This window comes from Mugil cephalus, chromosome 17 (assembly GCF_022458985.1).
Source record: "Mugil cephalus isolate CIBA_MC_2020 chromosome 17, CIBA_Mcephalus_1.1, whole genome shotgun sequence".
In the NCBI taxonomy this organism is placed as follows: domain Eukaryota; kingdom Metazoa; phylum Chordata; class Actinopteri; order Mugiliformes; family Mugilidae; genus Mugil; species Mugil cephalus.
This window is the reverse complement of record NC_061786.1, coordinates 941894-949666: the sequence shown is the minus strand read 5'-3', so window position 1 is coordinate 949666 and position 7773 is coordinate 941894. Positions and strand designations below refer to the sequence as shown.

General features: G+C 40.5%; 1 pseudogene; it reads left to right on the top strand.

Annotated features, from left to right (window-relative positions):
• Positions 1 to 3214: 3214 nt before the first annotated feature.
• On the top strand, positions 3215 to 5143 carry LOC125023780 (annotated as a pseudogene).
• Positions 5144 to 7773: the final 2630 nt, after the last annotated feature.

Genomic DNA, 7773 nt, shown 5'->3' with positions numbered 1-7773 from the left:
GCTAATGAATGACGTAAGCACAACCAAGTTCACGTTAGCCTGATGTCACTAATGTCGTTATGTGGAAAAGTTTAAGCCTACTGTGAAATTTATCACAAGCCGGTTGTCAGAGAGACGAGTAACATCATATGGCAACAATGAATTAATAAACTCAATTGCATGTCTGTGTGTGTGACTAGCAACCGGTCGCAGCCGTGTCGTGCACAATGTGCGCTGCATGATGGGCATGACCAAACAACTTTGAGTGGAACAACTATTCGATTCCTCTACCAGAACTGGTGGTTTGGGAGAACAGAGAACGACCCAAAGAGGACAAGGAGGAAGCCAATACAGTCTCTCCTGACCCCGGTTATGTTTCATCTCCGGGTCCTGTCATTGTTGATTTAACGCTACATGAAAATACTCTGAGAGAAGAGATTGTGCAACTAATGAAGGAGGCAGAGGAGTTAACTTGGGAGCAGTGGTTGGGGTTCATCGTTTTGCAGCCTCCGACAAAGACATTCGCTTTTTCACTAGGGACGCTTTTTCACTAAGCGCACGAACCAGCAGGGGACACTGGGGCGCCACTCTCTCTGATAGGAGGGGATACATATAAATATATATAAATAAAAATATGTTTTGAAATATATTCAGTTTTAAATGTCAGTTTTATCCATCAGTATGTGTGCATAGATAATATGATTTATATAAATTACATTTCCACCAATTGACATTCATTCACCAGTGAATTTTCACAGATAGACTGCCACACAAAGGAATCTTGTTTATTATATCATGTAATAGGTCAACTGGAAATCGGGTCGTATTAACGTGGTGTTATCCCACTGAAAATTTGCGCTGCATGTAAACTGGGACAAGGACTGTAGTCAGAAAGTCGAATTTTGACCATAGCTCGATTAAGCTCTGCATGTAAACGCACTGAGTCAGGTAGAGGAGTGATGGAGAACCACCAGCACTTTCCACCAAGAAGAAGGATGATTGATACAAAGAGCTGGGACCTGGCAAGCCTGATCTTATCATCAGCTAGCAGACCAAGGAGAAAAATAAAGCCTACAACCAGAGTTGGTTCGAGCTAAGTCATGGCTGACAAGCTGTGAAATAACCAATGCAATTTTCTGTTTTCCCTGTATTCTTTCTAAAAATGAAAAGTGCGACTCAACGTGGACATGGTCAGGACAGGACCGACTTAAAACACCTCTCCAAACGCATCAAGAAACATGAACGATCAAGAGTTCATGATGGAAAACTAGCGCGTTGCAGTAAGACGACACAATGAAGAGGTCGATAAGAACACAAAGGTCACTGAGAAAGTTCTTATACAAAGAGAACCATCCATCCCCTCCACTCACTCATATTACACTTACCTTAGAAACACAAACATACCTCTCTTTCGCTCTCTCACGCACTCACTCACTGTTGATTTGTATGGATTTAGCTCTTCATAGCCTTGCTGTAAAGTCCTCTCAAGAACTACAATATTGTATTGTGTTTGATACCCTTGACACCCTTTATAAAGCCGGGATGGAGTGTTATACAATTGTAAATAGTTAATTTATTTTATCTGTGAAACACTGATTTTGAAAAGGAGATTAAATCATTATGGTTGAATTGTAGCCGTTGTCTGACTGTTGACCATAATTCTTATGTGATGGACTGGGCAGAGAAATGTATTGTCACATCAGTCCCACCAACAATATTTTTCACCAGCCACCACTGACATACACGTATGTACATACAATGACCTTAAAGACTGAGAACCTTCACAGACATAAACGTATGTGGGACAAAGCATAACATAAAATAATAATGTATCTGATTTGTATCATGTAGAATCATTATGAATGATCATGGATCACGGACACTGCTCCTGAAAATCAGCAGTCAGCCCCCACTGGAGGCAGAGAACTTTCAAAACAGGAGGCCAATACTTCTACATTTGTGACTATGTCTAACCTAGAATACATAGTCTTCACAGACATTTAAGACTCTTAATCATAAATGCCTCATATTCTGTGTTGTGGTTTAGCCTTAGGTGTTTTAAAGTTTGTTGTGTTGCCACAACTCAATAGTTTAGTTATTTTCCACTGTATTAATATATTATGTCATTGTTGAGCCAGTTATTCACCCCCCCCCCCCCCCCCCAATTGAGTTTGATGCCACTGCCTTAGGTCATGATAGAGGTCCAGTTGACTAGACCTAGACAGATTTTAATGATCCACAAGGGAAATTATTTAGCTTTGTTGCATATAAAAGTAAAAACCACCAGGAACACACCACCGGACACAACGGCCACTCCACCAAACTCCAAAGCCAATGACAGAGTTAAATGCAAACCATCCAGAAAAAACAAAGTAAAAACAACACAAAAACTACCAAAAACTATTTTGACTGGTTCAAGGCACAGAAAAACAAGAACAAGTCAGACAAAAAACAACCATTAACACACGCTAAGGATAACCTACGAAGGTAAACATCATGGAGCTACCGGCGATATGAAGGTGGCCACATGCAGCCACATATGTTTCAGAAAGTATCCAAATGGTATGAGATCTGTTCCTGGACAAATAAGAATGGCTATAGAAATCTGAAACTGACATGGGAAAAAGACTTGTCTTATACACTGAATGTAAAAACATGGGAAGGGATTCTCTCCATTGCTGAAGAATGTATAAAACTGTATAAATTAATTCATAGATATTATTTTAGAACTAGATGTTGTTATGCCCGGCCTAGGGATTACCTAAACATAACATAGAAAAACCCTCCCTCTTCCACACTTTCAAAAAAGAAACACAAAGCACGGAGAATGCAGTCCAAAAGAGAGGGGATTTATTTACCCAAACGAAATTAAGGACTTCAGGGTGAGCAGCGCCTAAACTAATAAACAAAACAAGCTAGGTTGAAATGTCACTTGCCTATACCCAAAAATAAGAGTCAACAAAAAACAGGTTTCTTACCTCACTCCCTAACCAAAAACAGGAGAAAAGAAGGTACAAATAAAGGCTACTCACCCCTACTAAATGGGACTGCACAGTGTTTATAATATTTACAAATGAGACGCAAAAATATCAGTAGCACATAAGCCAGGGGTGTCAAACTCTGGCCTGCGGGCCACATTTGGCCCGCGTTGTAATTATATTTGGCCCGCGGGACAATACCAAATGACTACGAGAGCTGGCCCCCGGTATTATACTGTACAGCACATTAACCGCTCATACTACAAATCCCATAATGCCCTGATGTTGTTTTGGCGCGTCAATCAGGACAGGACCCCGAAACTCCTCTGTGACAGTAGGTATACACTACAACTGTCACTGTGCTACCCCTTCCCAAAAATGACGAAAAGAAAGGCAGAAAACAGGAGCTTTCTGGACAAGTGGGAGGCAGAATATCTATTTACGTATGTAAAAGACAGGCCCGTTTGTCTTTTTTGTGGGGTCAACGTGGCCGTTACAAAGGAGTACAACATTAGACAACACTATGAAACGAAACACGATGACAAATACAAGGACCTGGACATGACTCAAAGGAGCCAGAAAGTAGAGGAGATGAAAAGAAGTTTGGTTTCACAACAGAATATGTTCAAAAAAGCCACATCACAAAGTGAGGCTGCTGTCAAGGCTAGTTATATTGTGGCAGCAGAGATCGCAAAATCAGCCTGGCCCTTTAATGAGGGAGAGTTTGTGAAAAAGTGGATGATGAAAGTTTGTGACCTCGTATGCACAGAGAAAAAGCAAGCATTTTCCAACGTGAGCCTGAGCAGAAACACAATAGCTGATCGCACTTGTGAACTTGCCACCAATCTGTATGACCAGCTGATGGAAAAGGGAAAAGATTTCGTTGCGTTCTCCCTCTCTGTTGATGAGAGCAGCAACGCATCTGACACTGATCAACTGTCAGTCTTAATCCGTGGAGTGGACTCACATCTGTGTTTTACGGAGGAGCTATTGGGATTTAAATCAATGCATGGCACAACCACAGGAAAGGAAATCTTTGAGGAGGTTTCCAAATGTGTAACTGAAATAAAGCTGCCGTGGAACAAACTTGTTGGATTAACGACAGATGGTGCGCCAGCGATGTGTGGTAAAAAGAGCGAACTGGTGGGCAGGGTGCGGGAGAAGATGCGGGAAGAGAAATGTGCAGGTGAGCTCACTGTTTACCACTGCATCATACATCAGGAATCACTGTGTGCCAAAGCCCTAAAGATGGAACACGTTATGACCACAGTAACACAGGTAGTTAACTTTATAAGAGCCAAAGGTCTGAATCACCGCCAGTTTAAATCTTTTCTGGAGGAGTGTGGTTTGGAATACACAGACGTGCCGTACCACACAGAGGTGAGATGGCTAAGCAGAGGAAAAGTGCTGAACAAATATTTCGAGCTGCATGAGGAAATATGTCAGTTCCTGGAAACCAAAGGGAAGGATACAGCAGAGCTCCGGGAGCAGAAGTTTCTGTGTGAGCTGGCCTTTCTGTGTGACATCTCAAGCCATCTCGATGCGCTGAACCTGCAGCTTCAGGGGCGGGGGCGCATCATCACAGACTTGTACGCTGCAGGGCCTTTAAAACTAAACTGTGCCTGTGGGAGAATCAGATGCTGCAAAGAAACCTTGGCCATTTCCCCTGCTGCCAAACCATAAACACGCAGATCTCTACCGCCGTGTTCCCAAGCGCACAGTTTGCTGAAAAACTCAGCGTACTCAGCGCTGAGTTTAGCCGGCGATTTGCCGACTTTGATGTCCAGAAATGGAGGTTTGAACTGCTTAGTAATCCCTTCGCAGTTGATGTGGAAAATGCACCAACCAACATCCAAATGGAGCTGATTGAACTCCAGTGCAACGACACGCTGAAGTCAAAGTATGATGCTGTAGGCGCCGCACAGTTTCCACAGTTCATCCCTGACACAATGCCTCAGCTCCGCACCCAAGCTGCTCAGATGCTCTCCATGTTCGGCAGCACTTATCTATGTGAGCAACTTTTCTCCTCGATGAAGATGACCAAAACATCTCTCAGGAGACGTCTGACTGATGAACACCTTTACTCAATACTGAGGATTTCTTCAACTCAGAGCCTGAGCCCAGACATTGATGAACTAGCATCCAAGAAGAGATGCCAGGCATCTGGCTTGGGCACATCAGAGTAGATCAGTATGTAGCAAACTGAACAATAATTAACGTTTTCTTTATGCACTTTTTCTTGCAATTCGAGGGCATGGGCTTGAATGGTTGATTTATTTATTTTAAAAATTATCCAGTAGAAAAATGTTATTTTGATATTTAATTCAGAAGGCTGCGAATAGAAAAATGTTTTAAAATTTTATTTCATAAATGAATGCCATTGATGTGTTTTTTTTATTTGAAATTTGATTTTGCATGTCTCCACTATTAAGTTATATATAATGTAATAAGAGTTGCTTGTTCCATATTCAATGTTAAAGCAAAATTTGTTTCGTTCCATATTAAAATGTTCATTTGTTCAATCTTGGCCCGCGGCTTTGTTCAAGTTTTAAATTTTGGCCCACTGTGTTTTTGAGTTTGACACCCCTGACATAAGCGAAGACAACACTAATGCCATAGAGGCCAGATCGGCTGGAGTTGGAGATTTGCGGGAAAGATGATCACGGTGCGAGGGATGCGAGTATTGGAATTGCAGCCTTTTGGTACCATGCCTAGCACTCAGGTTACTTCTTCTGTACAATTTAAGATTGTGATAAAATAGAAATCGTGATTTTATTTTTAAAAAATCGTGATATGATATTTTTGCCATATCGCCCACCCTTAATAGGAATCTACAATTTTGGAGCACACATTTTAAGTTGTGGCTATTCAGAAGGTTGATGTTTCAGTACAGAATTGAGTAGATCCATCCCAGTAACTGGATTTAATTGAAACAAGTAACCAGTATGATGCTCAATTTATCGTTACCGTGGCGTAATCAAGTTCGTCGATTCCATTAGCGGTTTTAGCTAGCAAGTTAGCTCAGGTAGCGTTAGCTCGTGCTCGGCTGCAACAAATACACATGGGAACATGGATAATAGTTAAAACGCATGTGACTAAAAAACATGGGATATTCGATACAACTTAACCTGCAATGAAATACGAATTCAAACGTCTCGGACGAGATAGCTTTATTACGTACCTGTAGCGTTCTCTCCAGAGAGTCGTATTGTCGTTCTGTTTCTTTGTGTTCGCTTCTGCGCATGTCCAACTTTCAACCGACACGATAAAACAGTGAGACGTCTCAGTTCTTAAAAAATCAGGTGAATGTATTATGTTCACTTAGATTCTGAATAAAACACGTTGTTTTTCAGAGATGGAAATAGCCATGGAGGGTGCATCTGTCATTTTCGTTTAATCTTTAATGAGGGCTGCGCAGTAAGGTTAAATAACGGGACAGCCTGACCACTGCTGAACCATAGACTGCTACCATTTCCAAAACAGGGCTTTATGGCAGAAATTAATTTTATCTAACTGAACATTTAAAAAATCCTGGATTTATGTATCATTGTGTAATCATTATTTTGATTGAAGGAATACTTCAACATTCTGAGAAGTCTTGTGATCACCATGAGGCAAACAGCAGAGACTCCTGAAAGCCACTATCTGATGAGTTTTTGTCCAAATCCGTTGAAACTTAAGGCTTTCCCATGAACAAGATATATTTTCTTAAATCAAGTAAATCTAATTCCTGAAATATCTTTTGCAAATAACACAGCAGCTTAAATGCCTCTTCAAATGTCAAAAAGCTTGTTTCATATGACATATGACTCAAAACCAGATGTTTTCAAGACTTTTTCACAACAAGGTATTCAAGATGTATTGTCTTAAAACAAGTCCCTATATCTTGCTGAAATGGTACTTTTTAGGCTGTTGTGTCTTATATTAAATGTAATGAGATATTTTGACTAGAAATGAAACAAATATACTTGGTAAGATTTAGATTTTTTGCAGTGTATATATATACTCAACAGTCAGTAGCAGCAAAGTAATTCCTGATATTAGATAACTAAGTTGTTCTTGTTGCCACAGTGTGACACCTATGTCAGAACAGGCAACTGGACTTGTTTGATATTTCTTGAAGACATTTCACTCCTCATCTGAGGGGCTTCTTCACTTCAGCACTAGAACATCAAGTGCTGTATGTCTAAGAAACAAAAGTAACGTAAGTTGTGAAGTAGTCACAAAAAGTATTTGCGTTGTGTTTATAATCACTGCTTACTTATGCCTGTTTCGTGTCACTGCATGGTAGGGGTTAGAAAAATAGCCCCTCAGTGCAGATTATTTTTTAATTAGATATTTGCCTCTGGGACTTAAAAACAACTGGGGAAAATTTGGAAACATATGAACATTTGAATTTTTGGAGTGACCTGCCAGTCTAGACTTGAGACCTGTTGAGGTGCTGTTACTAGACCTTTAAATAATCATTGTATGCTCACAAATACAAAGTGAGAGTTGGCCAAAATTGCACCACAAGGGTGTCAGAATGATTTTCAGTTATTGGTAGCAACAGTAGTTTGAAGGCAACTAGCTGTTAAATATCTAGTGATTTAGAATGTAAATTTCTGTTAGAAGATCTGACACAGTTTAAGTAATCCACTGAACATTATCCACATTCCATTGGCATATCATATATTTACTACATTTTATATACCGTAACACAGCTATGGTCTTTCACATGAGAAGTGAAGCAGACCCAACAAATGAGTAGCTTGGCAGGCTGTCAGACCCAGCAGCTGCAGCACAGTGAGGCATTTCAAAAGAGTGATTATCAAAG